The sequence below is a fragment of the Staurois parvus genome, unplaced genomic scaffold (assembly GCF_062004578.1).
Source record: "Staurois parvus isolate SC_StPar_1 unplaced genomic scaffold, SC_StPar_1.0 ptg000809l, whole genome shotgun sequence".
In the NCBI taxonomy this organism is placed as follows: domain Eukaryota; kingdom Metazoa; phylum Chordata; class Amphibia; order Anura; family Ranidae; genus Staurois; species Staurois parvus.
This window is the reverse complement of record NW_028318605.1, coordinates 293,810-310,955: the sequence shown is the minus strand read 5'-3', so window position 1 is coordinate 310,955 and position 17,146 is coordinate 293,810.

Below are 17,146 nucleotides of genomic sequence, written 5' to 3'. Positions count from 1 at the left end.
GTGCGGTGTGTCCTGTATACGGTATATATGAGGGGTGTGTCCTGTATATGGTATATATGTGGGGTGTGTCCTGTATACGGTATATATGTGGGGTGTGTCCTGTATACGGTATATATGTGGGGTGTGTCCTGTATACGGTATATATGTGGGGTGTGTCCTGTATACAGTATATATATGTGGGGTGTGTCCTGTATACAGTATATATATGTGGGGTGTGTCCTGTATACAGTATATATATGGGGGGTGTCCTGTATACTATATATATGTGGGGTGTGTCCTGTATACGGTATATATGTGGGGTGTGTCCTGTATACGGTATATATGTGGGGTGTGTCCTGTATACGGTATATATGTGGGGTGTGTCCTGTATACGGTATATATGTGGGGTGTGTCCTGTATATGGTATATATGTGGGGTGTGTCCTGTATACAGTATATATGTGGGGTGTGTCCTGTATACAGTATATATATGGGGGGTGTCCTGTATACAGTATATATATGGGGGGTGTCCTGTATACTATATATATATGGGGGGTGTCCTGTATACTATATATATGTGGGGTGTGTCCTGTATACGGTATATATGTGGGGTGTGTCCTGTATACAGTATATATATGTGGGGTGTGTCCTGTATACGGTATATATGTGTGGTGTGTCCTGTATACAGTATATATATATGGGGGGTGTCCTGTATACTATATATATATGGGGTGTGTCCTGTATACTATATATATGTGCGGTGTGTCAGATGTATATAGCGCTTTGTATATAGAAGTAGGGTGTATATTGGATATGGGGGGGCCCATGCTCAGTGTTGGACTAATGAATACAAAGCCTGCTGGGATTGGCTGGGTTGTGACATCAGCCCACCTCTCTGACTCAGCCAATCCAAGCAGCCTTTGTATTCATTAGTAGTATACATCGCTTGCTGTGATTGGCCCAGTGTATACTGTATGTAGCTGCAACTACCGTACATACACACATCCAGCGGGCTGATTACAGTCGGGACGTACCGCTACGTTTTGAACCCGCTTGGCTCAGTGCAGAATCCTGTATATACGGCACATCCAGCGGGCTGACAGATTCATCTCTCACAGGGACATTTGTTTTCAGCCAGCTTGGCTCAGCGCGGTGTTCTGTATGGACATTACTGCATTCAGCCAGCCTGACCCAAACAAACTCAAGGGTCACATTTTATACCCCGCGTATCAGACCACCCCCAATTTTTGGGGTATATTTTCAAGTATAACAAGTAGTCTTATACGCCAGAAAATATATATTTTTTTTTTTATTTGTAGGTGAGAAGCAAATACAATGAAACGTAGATTTCTCATACATTATAACCAATGACGGTACAATAAATCCCCCCTCCGGCCCCCCTCCAGTCTTGCACAGTAGAAGCGCGGAGCGGGGATTTATAGAAGAATACATTTCTATATTGAACGTCGTTACGTCTGCAGACAAATATTGATTGGATCATGAAGTCCGTTCACAGGTGGGGTTCGCTGTTCATAGGGAAGGAAGTTCTTTTACTAACCATGTAAAGGCTCTTTCAGTATCAAGCCGTTTACATCTCCAAGTATAAAAGAACATTGTATAGGTTTCCAGAGCCGGGAATCCTCTGACATACACATGGGCAGATCTCTGCACACAGCCAGAGGAAGGGCTCTTTATACCCGCATTGCCCTCTAACAGTGATCACCGTTGGATCTCTTTTCAGAGGGCAATTGACAGGCAGCTGGGAGATGAGAAGTCACCTTCTCACTAAGTGATATAATCCTGTAAAGTCCCCGCCCCCGAGCAGCAACCACATGCATTGTACATGGATGCAGGGCAGTTGTGACGGGTCCCATTCACACTCAGCAGTACCGATGGCAAATGTGACAGAGGGTATCATTTCTGCTGCATCCGCAAATCATGTGTACAGCCCCTTCCATCCAAGCAGTCTGGGGGGTGGTAAAACCATGACCCACCCCCCCATGGCTGATATACTTGGAAGGGGAGGAAGGACATTCAGGACAGGTTTTTGGGTTTTCTAACCTGCTTGATTATTGTTCACCCCCTTCATTCCCCAAAGCAGCTGGCTGGGAGGGGTCTGGGGCTCCCCATTGACATGAGAAGTTTTCAGAGGGCGTCCATCAATCTCCTTCCAGAACCCCCCCCCAACCCCCCCCCCCCCCAGGCGCGATGTTTGATCGCTGTGTCCTTCAGCCTCAGCTGATCATATGTCCAGGAAAGGGCCAATCAGAGCAGCCTTTTACCATGTGGTCACCTGTGCCCAATCACAGCCGATCAGTGTAAATCAGAAATGCTGGATATCGGCAGTCCTCTCCTCCCGCTCACAGCACATGAGGAGAGGAGAGCTGGGAAGCGGCATTTCTCAGAGGGGACAAATACACTGATCATCAGGGCAATCAGTGTAGCCCCATCAGTGCTTTGTGTGGGTGCCCATCAGTGATGGCTATCAGTACCCATCAGTGCTAGTGGTCAGTGCCCATCAGTACAGGCTATCAGTGCCCATCAGTGGAGAAGCGTCATCAGTGCCTCATCAATATCCATCATTGCTGACTATCAGTGCCCATCAGTGCTGGCTGTCAGTGCCGTCAATCAATGCCCATCAGTGCCGCCTCATCAGTGAAGTAGAAAAATCACCTATTTACAAAATTTTATAACAGAAATTAAAAAAAAATGTTTTTTTTTCAAAATGTTTGGTCTTTCATCGTTTGTTTAGCAAAAAAATAACCCCCCCCCCCCCCCCCCGGTGCTGATTAAATACCAACAAAAGAAAGCTCTATTTGTCAAAAAAAAAAAAAAAAAAGATATAAATTTAGTTTGGATGCAATGTTGCATGACCGTGCGATTGTCATTCAAAGTGTGACAGCGCTGAAATCTGGCCTGGGCAGGAAGGGGGTAAAAGTGCCCGGTAGGCAAGTGGTTGATGTCACTTTAAAGCGGAATTTCCCCTTTTTGGTGGAGTTGCGCTTTAGTAAAAGGTCTGCATGCTGCATTATTTCCTCTATAACTCGCTGGCTTTAGATCTGTAAGTGTATGGTAATCCTTCCCTTCCTAACCAAACCGTTTATACAAAAAGAGCCGCAGAGGAGGCGGGGCTATAAAGAGAACCTGTTACAAAGTGACAGCTTTAACCTTTCCCTGAATACTTGAGGCAGAATGAAGCAGAAGACTGAAATCAGGGACTTACATCTCCTCCGCTGTCCTTCATCCCGATGATGTCTGGGGGCGGAGCCAAAGTAACTACGGCGCCCGCAGGTAAGTGCACCCCAGTACTGGCGGGCACGCTGGACGAGATGACGGCGACTGGAGAGGCATCAGCAACCTGGAGGAGAATGTGCAAAATTGTATAACAGAACAAAGAAAATGGTTTGATTTTTTTTCCCCAATCTTTTTAACACAAAAAGAAAACAACCCGGTGGGGGCTCATTGGTGGATGTGGGGAGGAAAGTCTCATTGTTGGAGGTGGGGAGGGAAGACTCATTGATGGAGGTGGGGAGGGAAGTCTCATTGGTGGATGTGAGGAGGAAAGTCTCATTGATGGAGGTGGGGAGGGAAGTCTCATTGATGGAGGTGGGGAGGAAAGTCTCATTGATGGAGGTGGGGAGGGAAGTCTGGCCTGTTTAGCCAAATCCAAAAACTGACAGATGGACCTGCTTGGAACGGTTATGTGAAAGAGGCCAGAACCAATCACATGGGCAAAAACCACCACAAATCCTATCTATTCCTATTGGTTCTCTCTGATGCTCCTCCATCTCCCAGCCTGAGCTCTGCTGTACAGGAGATTATGAGGATTCATTGATGTTCTTTTCATACCTGGAGTCCAGCTTCAAAGGAGAATCTATAATGTGTATTTCATCCTGAGCTCTAGGTGACAGAGTGCATGTATGTATTACATGTGCTGTAGACTGGGGGCTAGCGTGGTTGACAGCACGCCCCTCTATTCCCCCCCCCCCCCCCACCGCTGTCTGGCCGTGATGTTTTGAAGAAGAATGGATGAGAGTTGATGGATGGCGCTGATTTCAGCACCAGGCGCTTGCCCAAGACTGATGCCATCCTACATACATGGGGGGGGGAGGGACATATCATAGCAGAGGGGGTAGAAGATAGTCAGCTCACCGTGAGCTCCATAATACAAATGCAGTGCAGAGGGTGTATGAACACCGTACCCCCCCCCCCCCCCCACAGGTCCCTCTGTACTTACTTCTGGCCATCCTGAGTTGTCAGGGTTTCTTCAGCAGGTCCAGTGGTCAGGGAATGTGAAATATCCGCTCTTTTCTGTGCAGCGCTCACAAGACGGACCAGATAGACTCCCTGTGACAGCGCCGAGCAATCAGAATCCATCTGCTCCTTCCAGGAAGTGCTGCCCAGAGAATCCCTGGACTACTGGGTCACCTGTGGGAGCCCTGACAGCTCCCACCCCAAAGGTAAGTACAGCAGGTATCGGGGGATGGGAGGGGGGGTTGTACACCTTTACATTTATCCTTTAAAGTTGAAGTAACATTTGATAAACATTTACTGGACGTACACTATCCGGGGGCACTCTCATCCTTGGACACTTTTCTGGGGACCCTCAGGGATACCCCACATTACAGAGCTGCCTCTCTTCATCAAATCTGTTTTCCCATTTGGGATCCAGGCCTCCTAACACGCTATTAGTAATACAGAGAAGAACTGGCCGGGGCTGACAACACTGCTTGGGATTTCAGTGCAGCAGAGACAGTGTTGTCAGCTCAGTGATGAAGGGCATTCCCCATGTGAACTCACCATTGGCTGTCAGAGGAGACAGGGGGCACGCCATCATCCCTTCGGCTACACTGGGGTCTGTCGCCCTCTTCTGAACGCCCCCTTTTATTAATGTTGGGGGGTCAGCAAGGAATGTGTCCGGGAATATTTCCTGATCTTCTAGAAGAGTAAAACGGATGGTTAGTTCACAATGGTGACCCATCAGAATCACAAACCAAATCATCACAACTCAAAGAAACCTTTTCCCAGCATAGAAGATACAAATGCAAACTGACAGCCAGAGAAATATTCTCCAACAATAGAAGTTCACCTTAAAAAACAATGAAATAAATAAATAAATGCCGTGTTTTGCAGGTAAAAAAAATGTGTATTTATAATTGTTTTATTAGCAGCTTGTAAAGCATTGCATCCGCCATCCGTCCTGATTACCCCGGTAAAGGTCATACAGGGGGTCCCAAACATGGGGGGGGGGTGTACAGCCATGGTGGGGGGGGGGTGTACAGTGATGATGTGGGGGTGTACAGCGATGATGGTGGGGGGTGTACAGCGATGATGGGGGGGGTGTACAGCGATGATGGGGGGGTGTACAGCGATGATGGGGGGGGGGTGTGTACAGCGATGATGGTGGGGGGGGGTGTACAGCGATGATGGGGGGTGTACAGCGATGATGGGAGGGGTATAGCAATGATGGGGGGGGTACAGCGATGATGGGGGGGTATAGCGATGATGGGGGGGTATAGTGATGATGGGGGGGGTATAGAAATGATGGGGGGGGTATAGCGATGATGGGGGGGGGTATAGTGATGATGGGGGGGGGTATAGTGATGATGGGGGGGGTATAGCGATGATGGGGGGGTATAGTGATGATGGGGGGGGTATAGCGATGATGGGGGGGGTATAGTGATGATGGGGGGGTATAGAAATGATGGGGGGGGTATAGTGATGATGGGGGGGTATAGTGATGATGGGGGGGGGGTATAGTGATGATGGGGGGGTATAGTGATGATGGGGGGGGGGTATAGTGATGATGGGGGGGTATAGTGATGATGGGGGGGGGGGTATAGAAATGATGGTTAATGATAACAATAAGTGTGACTATCAGAGGAGTTATGACGATGTATCACTATAACATTATATATGATTACACATCTTATTACCCATAATAATAATGGGGGCTGACCCCCCCCCCAGTGTCTCCCTTCCCCCAGTGTCTCCTTTCCCCCAGCACTTCTCCTTCCCGGCCACCCCGGGGCGCAGCTTCCCCAACTTCCCCTCCAGACACCATGAAAACACCGATCACTTCCTGCCTGGTCTCCATGGTGATGGGTCTTCCAGGAGGAAATCTATGGTGATGGGACACTACAGGAGGAGCTGAGTGTTGCTGCCCTCTAGCGGCTCCTGTGTGCATTACATCAGGGAAATGTCAGCACAGAGAATGGCCAGGAGATTTCTGTCATCCAAATACACAGAACAGCTTTATTGTATTATAATTATTGGGATTATTAATATTACACCCATTATTGTTTATATTACAATTCATATCAATCATTACAATCCTATTAATACAGTAAAATAAATAAAATGACATTATAATAACATTGTATGAATATAAACAGAGGCGTCTATATTATAAATACAGGGAAATGTTATCAATGTTATATAATAGGATCCAATCCAGATCTGCTCTACATCCCAACATCCAATCCAAAGCCACCTGAGCTGTGAAGGGAAATGTATGTTTTTTAGGTCTGTCATTTTGTTTTCCCCTCCACTCCATTCTTGTGATAATTGTTTTGTATTATACCCAGAATGAGTTAATGAAAATATGCTATGTTAGGTTAGCCTTGGTAGAGGAGATAGTATCCAATTATTTCTTTGTATTACCAGCACCTGTTTCTGTTATGATATAATTAAAAGTCAAATACTTCTGCCCCATGGGAAAATAATTGTTGGATACTTGTAACTGATTTCAAGGCCTGAGAAAGTCATGTTCACAGCCTTGACAAGTATCTAGCGAGATTCTATTGTATGTAGTAGATAAGTGTTTTAAAACAATGAAGAAACTTTTATTCCTGGGAAAGTGAAACTCCGCTTCTCATCACTTTTTAGAATTGACGTCAATGTTTGTCTTTTTGTATTCAGCCAATCAATTACTGACAACTCAGCTTTTTGATACTCTGTGCCCCCCACCTTTCTTTTTTCTGTTATATTAATTTTCTTCCCGCTAATAAACTTGAGAGATTGATTTCAACTATCACTGTGTGTATGTGTATGTCTGTTGTCTTTTCTGAGATGAAGTCAATCTCCCCGACGCGTCGTACGTTCAACAGCCTGATAAAGACTGATAGCCAGGGGCTATGGACAACCTTTCAATTGGAGGTCCCACCGAGATCGGGAGGTCAACCCATTTGCGGTCACCCGGTAAGATATACAAAATCTGTCTGTCTGTCCGGCTGTCCGTGGGCTCTGACTTAACTCTCGATCTCTGAACTGTGACAGGAGTATTCTGGGAATACTTCATTGAGTCTCCGGGAGACTCAGATAAGGAAAGGTGATTTATGTAGACGGGGTCTACATTTGAAATACCTAGACAGGGTCTAGGTTAATTACAGAGTCTTAACTAGTCTGTTGAGGGTAACCAACTTTCTTTTCTTTGCTTCTACTATCAAATGCATATAGTATAAGTTAATTTGTTTATGCAAAAAAAGTGAACCTGGTTGGTAAGTGAACGGGTCAAAGTAATTGAAATAGAGTCAATATTTAAGTTCTTATTGTCTGTCTTTTGTTGAGAGTGATAAGTGGTCATGTGTCACTAGACCCGTTCCGTACTGTCAGCTCCGTACTGTCAGAATATATCTTTCCTTCTCCAAAGAGGATGTGATTTTTTTATTGCAGCACAGCAGCAAATCCAACCCACAGCCTCATCCACCGTCCCAGTTCAGGACGCGGTGGAAGACCAACCTGAACCCCCACCCAAGGAATTCCTGATTCCACACAGAATGAGGAAACCTTTTCTGCTGAAGGATTAAAAGAGATATCAGGGTCCCTATTAGCAGACTTGGCAAATAAAGCAGGAATAGATACAATTTTCAGTCCTGGAAGGGCAGGTAGAACCAAACACAGACCAAGCAATATTCATTTCTCACTGTAGGAGACATATTAATAATTAAATGTTTAGAAATAGAGGACATTGACTGTGTTATAAAACATTGTTCTGTTGGTGTTTGACATTCTTTTTTTTGCAGCCATACCATCTGATGCTGAATGTTTTTCAGTAATTGATTTAGCAAATGCATTTTTTAGCGTCCTTGTTGATGCAGAGACACAGCCCATTTTTGCTTTCTGTTTAATTCCTCGGGGTTTTTTGTAGATTTTTCTGTAATCTACTCAACTGTTCTCCAGGTCACTCTGAGGGAGTGGACACCGGACTATGGGTCAGTCCTGCTGCAGTACGCGGATATCATCTGCCTCTGCAGTCTCACTAAGGGGCCGGCCTGAGGGATGGGGAGAGTTTGTTGAAATGTCTTTTTGAAGGTGGACACAAAGTGTCAAAGAAAAAACTACAATGGTGTAAAATAAATGTTAAATATCTGGGTTTTGTGCTTACAAAAGGAGGAAAGGAAAGTCAGTCCAAAGAGAGCTGTGGCTCTCCTGAAACTTGCCCGCCCACAAACCAAGAAAGACATGCTCTCCTTTCTTGGAGCCATTGGTTACTGCCGCCAGTGGATACCTGACTGTTCCTATTATGATAAGTCACAACCCAGAGAAAATGTCAGAAATTGTTAAGTGGTCAAATGACATGGTTGATGCATATGTGTATTTGAAAATGCAATGGTAACTGCCCCAGGCCTTAGCCTTCCTGATTATGTAAAAATGTTTCATGTGTATGCAAGGGACAATTGTAAGACCATGGCTGGTGTACTCGCCCAAGAGCACGGAGGCAGACTTTGCCCTGTAGCTTTTTTCTCAAAAATGGTGCCAGTTCAGGTCCAAGGCATGCCTGCGTGTCTCAAAGTGTTGGCATTTTATGTTATGGCTGTGGAGATGTCTATGTTATTCACCTTAGGACACCCTATGATATTGCACACTACGCATAATGTAGCTATTTTACTAAGAAATATACACACTCAACACATGTCCTCCCAACAACTCAGCGGATATGAGGTTATCTTGATGAGCAACCCCATGTTGCATATCAAGTATAGAGCAAACAACTCAGGTACAGCAATGATCCTAAACGCACTGTTGGGTCTCAAATTGTCAAACGATCTAGGACCCGAGGTTCATGACTGCCTCAAATCCATTAAGGCTAATATTGCACCCAGACTAGATTTATAAAAGATTCCAATCCCAAATGCTGATGTTGTTTTCATAGATGGCTCTTGCACTAGGCCAAATGACAAATCCCTTTTCAATCAGCCCAGGCTGCTGAATTGTTTTCACTAAAGCATGTGAATTGTACAAAGATCAGTATGTCACTATTTACACGGATTCTAATATGCCTATGGAACAGTGTATGACCATGGTGTATTATGGTTTCTCAGAGGCTACATAGGAGCTGATGGGAAAAAGATTGCCCATTCCCAACTATTAGCCAATTTGCTCAAGGTTCTCACACTTCCCAAGGAACTTGCTGTCATACACCGCAGAGCACATACCAAAGGGGACGATGATATAATAAAAGGTAACGCTCTAGCAGATTATGAAGCAAAAAAGGTAGCTCAATAATAATTTGCTTTACTGCAGATGCCCACTTTATGTCCCATCCTCCCAGATGATTCCCAATTGATCACAACTTTGTAGCAGTCAGCTTTCACAAAGGAGCTTGAAGACTGGTGCTACCCTATTTTACAGAAGAATCCAAAGACTGGATTAATCTGCAAAGAGGGGAAACCTTGCACCCCACGGTGTAGCGCCCTGATATACATTGCACAATACCATGGGATAGGACATATAGAATGGAAGGCAACCCTAAAACTACTCCAAAAAGATTTTTATATCACAGGAATGGCGGAGTTAGTACAAGATTATGTGAAAAGATGCATCACATGTATCAGGAACAACCCAAATAAAGCCATGCATCAAAACCTGCCTTACCCCACAACACCTTTTACACATTTTCAGATTGACTTTACACACATTCCCCAAACCAAAAGGGAGGACAACAACTAGCTTGTGTTGTCACAGATGTGTTTTCCCGATGGCTAGAAATGTATCCCACAAAAAGAGAACGATGTTATCCGCAAGTTTCCGTTTTTTTACAGGAAAATACCCACCCATTCCAGGCCAGAGATCGTATTGTGGTGAAACAGCTGACAAGAAACAAGAAACAGCAGGATTTTGTCTATGGACCAGAAACTACGGTTATAGCAGTAACAAGAACAGCAGTCCTCACTGAACATAGTTCCACCTGGATCCATGCTTCCAGAGCGAAGCTGGTCGAGAAAGGCCCAGGACCAGACCCAAGGAATCAAGGAAAGGAGGTACAAACGGGGGCAGAAAGCCCTGACCTCGAACAGGACAATCAAGGAAAGGGGGTATTAACGGGGGTAGAAAACCCTGACCCTGAAGAAGATGAACTGCTTCCCCAATTTTAGGCCATGGTTCTGCCACTTTCTCCTGATTATACTGATTTTGTTGGCACCTAGCCATGGTGAAGTGGTGATAACACAGGACTCAGGCCACACCATATTGTGGTATAATTCATCAAATACTGAGGTTGTCACCTTCATTATTAATTACTGCCAAAGTGTACAATGTCCCCATAACTCCCACTTACTCTGTTTGTATAATATATATCATACTGCACATGCTGTTAGCCATGTATATATAGATGCCATAGGGGTACCAAGAGGGGTTCCAGACGAATTCAAGGCCAAAAGATCAAGCAGCAACTGGATTTGAGTCTATATTTTTCATTGACACCATAAACAAGAACATTGATGGATAAATTATATTTATTACAATAAACAAAGATTTGTTAATTATACTAGGGATGCCCTAAAGGGAACTGCTGTACAATTAGAAGCCACTCCACAGATGACACTCTAGAACAGAATGGCCCTAGATATGATTCTAGCTGAGAAGGGTGGTACATGCAAAATACATAGACATGGTAAACATTTGTTGCACTTACATTCTAGACAACACAGGCCCAAATGGCAAAGTCACATTAGTCATAAAGAAACTTTAAGACTTGTCTATAGAGTTTAAGAAGAACTCCGGTTTAGACAATTTTTGGGATTAGTATTTTGGGTAGTTCACTAGCTGGAAACAGACACTAGTGCAGCTTGCTATTGTTATCCTGATTATATTAGTTACCATAGGTTTTGTGGTTTGATGCATCCTCCCGTGTATTAAGAAGCTTATGAACAAAGGAATAGGTATGACTATGTATGAAGAAGAGATCTAAGAACAAACTGCCCCACTGAACCCAAAACCTAAAGAGTACCACAGTTATCTAGCCAAATATAGAAAGAAGCAGAAAAAGAACTATGTTGTATAAGGGGGAATTAAAATCATATATGTAAATAATGATTTTAAGAGGGGATTGAAGGGAAATGTATGTTTTTTAGGTCTGTCATTTTGTTTTCCCCTCCACTCCATTCTTGTGATAATTGTTTTGTATTATACCCAGAATGAGTTAATGAAAATATGCTATGTTAGGTTAGCCTTGGTAGAGGAGATAGTATCCAATTATTTCTTTGCATTACCAGCACCTGTTTCTGTTATGATATAATTAAAAGTCAAATACTTCTGTCCCATGGGAAAATAATTGTTGGATACTTGTAACTGATTTCAAGGCCTGAGAAAGTCATGTTCACAGCCTTGACAAGTATCTAGCGAGATTCTATTGTATGTAGTAGATAAGTGTTTTAAAACAATGAAGAAACTTTTATTCCTGGGAAAGTGAAACTCCGCTTCTCATCACTTTTTAGAATTGACGTCAATGTTTGTCTTTTTGTATTCAGCCAATCAATTACTGACAACTCAGCTTTTTGATACTCTGTGCCCCCCACCTTTCTTTTTTCTGTTATATTAATTTTCTTCCCGCTAATAAACTTGAGAGATTGATTTCAACTATCACTGTGTGTATGTGTATGTCTGTTGTCTTTTCTGAGATGAAGTCAATCTCCCCGACGCGTCGTACCTTCAACAGGCCTGATAAAGACAGATAGCCAGGGGCTATGGACAACCTTTCAAGCTGGATCCCAGATGAGCCAATCAGAGTAAAGCAGGCTGAACAGAGGCTGCTGATTGGTCACACATAAACACCGCCCCCCTCACTGTGACTTTGCACTGTTAACAGACTGGATCCCAGATGAGCCAATCAGAGTAAAGCAGGCTGAACAGAGGCTGCTGATTGGTCACACATAAACCCCGCCCCCCTCACTGTGGTCACATGACCTCCCTCACTGTGAGTCCTCAGTTGCTGTTTTCTCTCACCAGAGACAGCTGCTTCCTTACAGAGCTCCTGTTTTTTTTCTAAAAAAAAAAAAACAAAAATGTGCAGAATCTTTGCCGCGATTGTTATCCTGTTGCTCCCTTGGGGAGTACACAGGAAGGACATCAAAGACTCCACAAAGACCGGCATGGACAAGGACAATGATATGAAGATTATGGAGGAACAAAGAAATTTCATCAAAGACTCCCCAGATATCCGCATGGAGGGGGGGAGCATGAAGATGATGGAGGAACACCGATATTTCATCAAAGACTCCCCAGATATACGCATGGAGGAGGGGAGGACCATGAAGATGATGGAAGAACTGGAGCAGGAAAAGGTCAGAGAATTGGAAAATGAGTCCCCAGGACCCATCAGTTGGTTTTCACTACTGGCCACCATTCCATTCTGGTATAAGGGGACAGTCCTGATAAGTGTTCTCATTCTGAGGTACATCCTGCGCAGGAATCATCTGGCCACAATATTAGAACAATATTTGATGTTCCTGGAGCTGATTGAATTCTTTTATCAACTACTCGATGTCTGGTACAGCGAGGGGCCAACCTCAGAGAACACAGCCCCACCCATGCTTATAAATGCCACTGACTGCTACCAATGGATGGTTGCTGAGCTCCAGTCAGTCTGGTCCAATGGGTGGGCAGCCTTAGGGAACAGAATCCCACCCATGCTTATAAATGCCACTGACTGCTACCAATGGATGTTTGCTGGGCTCCAGTCAGTCTGGTCCAATGGGTGGGCGGCCTTAGGGAACACAGCCCCACCCATGCTTATAAATGCCACTGACTGCTACCAATGGATGGTTGCTGGGCTCCAGTCAGTCTGGTCCAATGGGTGGGCGGCCTTAGGGAACACAGTGCTACCCATGCTTATAAATACTGTTGCTGAGCACCAATCAGAATGCTTGTTGGGACTTATCATCTTGCTGCTGGTAATGTTCCTAAAATATTTCAAGCCATTTCACCAATGGATCCAACCAACGAAAAGCAACATCAACCCACCGACGATTGACATCAATCTAACAACAGACATCACTATGGACCAGGCTGACTTTCGTACTCCCATCCTCACACCTCCTAGCAATGACGTCCGTGCTCACATAACGGATTTACTCCGGGAAATGAGGAGGAGCGAGCGAAACAAGCGGCTCAGGAACATTAACATCTTCCCATCAACAAGTGAAAGTGTGGACAGTGCTATGGAAGAGACTGACCTTCCCATTCCCAGCGTCCCACCTCCCAGGGATGACATCCGTGCTCACCTACGGGATCTATGCCGGCCAATGGGGAGGCGCAGGCCAACCAAGGAGTTCAGGCACCGCAAGCTCAATCTACCAGAGAGTGACCACATACCACCAAAAGATGAATATGCGGACAGTGCTACGGGAGATTCTGACTTTCCCATTCCCAGCGTCGCACCTCCCAGGGATCCCATCCGTGGTCATCCTTCCAGCACATCAACAAGAGGTTTACTCTTTCCAGCATTAGATAACACTTTACCATCAACGACTTCTGGCGTCTTTCCAACAAAAGACATGATCCTACCATCGAGTTCTGGCAATAGGCGAGAATGGACAACCATGACTGTCCATCCCAGTGTCCAATCCAGAGGTGAAATTCCTAGCGATACCGCCCGTTTTATCCTACGGGATTTATGCCGGGCAATGAAGAGGCGCTGGCCAACCACAGAGTTCAGTTATGGCAAAATGTTCTCATCAATGAGTGACGTCATTCCACAGGACGATGATACCGTCCCATTACTGAGTGATGTCATTCTACAGGTTGATGATACCGTCCCATCAACGAGTGATGTCATTCCACAGGGTGATGATGCCGTCCCATCAACGCATGACATCATTCCTAAGAGATATTCTACCATGTCATCAATCAGTGACATCATCCAACCACCAAGCGATGACATTAGTTCTGGGACTGACCAACCGACTGGCCATCCCAGCGGTGCATCTCCTAGTGATGGCACCCGCTTTAATCCACGCAATTTATTCCAGCGAAAGAAGAAGCACAAGCGACCTAAGGTGAAAAATCTCAACAATCCCACCTCATACCAGGTCGCCGTCATCTTGTGCGGGAGACATCCAGTTATATGTCCAGCAGACTGTTTCATCTTCGACTGTGTCACCTCCTAAATATCGCAGCCGTATTCACCTATTGTCAGGGGTCGGGTGTTCTGCCGCGATACGCCGGGTGGCGCATGCACAGAACACCGACACGCTCTAGCCAGTGGGCCCTGGGCGATCGTGGCGACGGCCGCGCATGCGCACTCCCGATCGCGGACAGGCGCCTGGCACCAATGACAGCGCAGGGCGCGCTATTTAAACAGGACAGGAGGTATGTCTTATTATCCTGTTCCTGTCATCTGATTTGTGAAGTTTCCTGTTGCCGACTTCTGCTTGATCCTGACCCTGCTGGTTGTCTCCTGCTTGACCCCTGGCTTGACCTGACCACTCTCCTGCCTGCTCCTCCGGTACCTCGCTGCCCGCACGTTGCTGAACCCGGCTTGTGACCCTGACCATTCTCTGCCTGCTCCTCCGGTACCTCGCTGCCCGCACGTTGCTGAACCCGGCTCGTGACCCTGACCATTCTCTGCCTGCTCCTCCGGTACCTCGCTGCCCGCACGTTGCTGAACCCGGCTCGTGACCCTGACCATTCTCTGCCTGCTCCTCTGGTACCTCGCTGCCCGCACGTTGCTGAACCCGGCTCGTGACCCTGACCACTCTCCTGCCTGCTCCTCCGGTACCTCGCTGCCCGCACGTTGCTGAACCCGGCTCGTGACCCTGACCACTCTCCTGCCTGCTCCTCCGGTACCTCGCTGCCCGCACGTTGCTGACCCGGCCTGCCTGACTACGCCTTACGTCACGCTGACTGTCCATCCATCCATCCCGCAAGGATCAGTCCCTGCTGCAAGGCCTACCAGCCTCTTCTCGTCAGGCTCTATTTCCCGCAACACCTCTGACGGTACTCTCTACCACTGCTGGACACACTCAGGGGTCGCGCCCTGGTCTCGGTCTGCTCCAAGTCCATCCCCACCATCAGGGGCCCTGGTGCATAAGCAGATTGGGACTTAGACCTCGCGTGCTGAGGAACCCCGCACTGTGGGCCGCTAGAGATACCGTCAGGTGGTGTCTGACACCTATAGAATGTATTGCGGCTAAAGAAGAAGCGCGGGCCAACCGAAGAGGCCGGCCACAAGACTCAGAGAGAACATTAGATACACAGATATGATGGGGGAGGGGTGACACCCCAATATAGAAAGAACATTGTATATACAGATATGGGGGAGGGGTGACACCCCAATATAGAGAGAACATTGTATATACAGATATGGGGGAGGGGGGGTGAAACCCCAATATAGAGAGAACATTGTATATACAGATATGGGGGAGGGGTGACACCCCAATATAGAGAGAACATTGTATACACAGATATGATGGGGGAGGGGTGACACCCCAATATAGAGAGAACATTGTATATACAGATATGATGGGGGGGGTGACACCCCAATATAGAGAGAACATTGTATATACAGATATGATGGGGGGGTGACACCCCAATATAGAGAGAACATTGTATATACAGATATGATGGGGGGGGGGACACCCCAATATAGAGAGAACATTGTATATACAGATATGATGGGGGGGGACACCCCAATATAGAGAGAACATTGTATATACAGATATGATGGGGGAGGGGTGACACCCCAATATAGAGAGAACATTGTATATACAGATATGATGGGGGGGGGACACCCCAATATAGAGAGAACATTGTATATACAGATATGATGGGGGAGGGGTGACACCCCAATATAGAGAGAACATTGTATATACAGATATGATGGGGGGGACCCCAATATAGAGAGAACATTGTATACACAGATATGATGGGGGAGGGGAGACACCCCAATATAGAGAGAACATTGTATACACAGATATGATGGGGGAGGGGAGACACCCCAATATAGACAGAACATTGTATATACAGATATGATGGGGGAGGGGTGACACCCCAATATAGAGAGAGCATTGTATATACAGATATGATGGGGGGGGGACACCCCAATATAGAGAGAACATTGTATATACAGATATGATGGGGGAGGGGGGACACCCCAATATAGAGAGAACATTGTATATATGTCTTCTGATGGTGGACGTCTCTTTGGTGCCTTCAGCCAGGTGCGATGTAACACACACGTCATCCCGCAATTCTCATGCGTCTTGCCATGCGACAATTGCAGCAACATCACACTGCATTCGGGGCGCCATGTTGATGGTGAACGTCTCTTTGGTGCCTCTTCAGACATCTCCATAAAGGACGTCACTGGCAGGAAGGGTTCTCATTGGTCCCAGCAGAAAAGGCCTCAAGCTGGAAAGACTCCTCCTACTTCTGAAGCCAATCAGAGTTTCTTTCTTTTCTCCCAAGCTTCATCCTCCAAGACCAGACCTAAGCCAGGGGCCCAGTTCAGTCACAATCCTGGGGCCCCTAATCCTCAAACCTGCAGACTAGTCCTATTAAACCTCCTGAAGGGATTTCCCTACTTTCTAAAGTGGGGGGACGTCTGTTGGCCTTTGGGGTCACCTGGTCAGCAGACATCTCAGAAGCTCAGGTAAGAGACGTGGTGTCCAGGGGCTACAGGCTAGAGGTCATCTCCCTGCCCCCACCCCGCTTCGTGCTGTCCAACCTGCCGGTGTCCCCGCAGGGACTAGCGATCCTCCATGCTGCTCCTGCAGATCTGCTGACCCAAGGAGATCTCCCCATTGGACCAACAGCAGAATAGTTCCCGGTTTTTAGGCCACATTCACAGGGGACATACCAATGTGTACCGCCGTGGGGGGCCGTGTTTATTTGCAGGGGATGTCCCGGTGTTCATGCACCCCTGTGCAGGCAGTTCCATTGATGTCAGT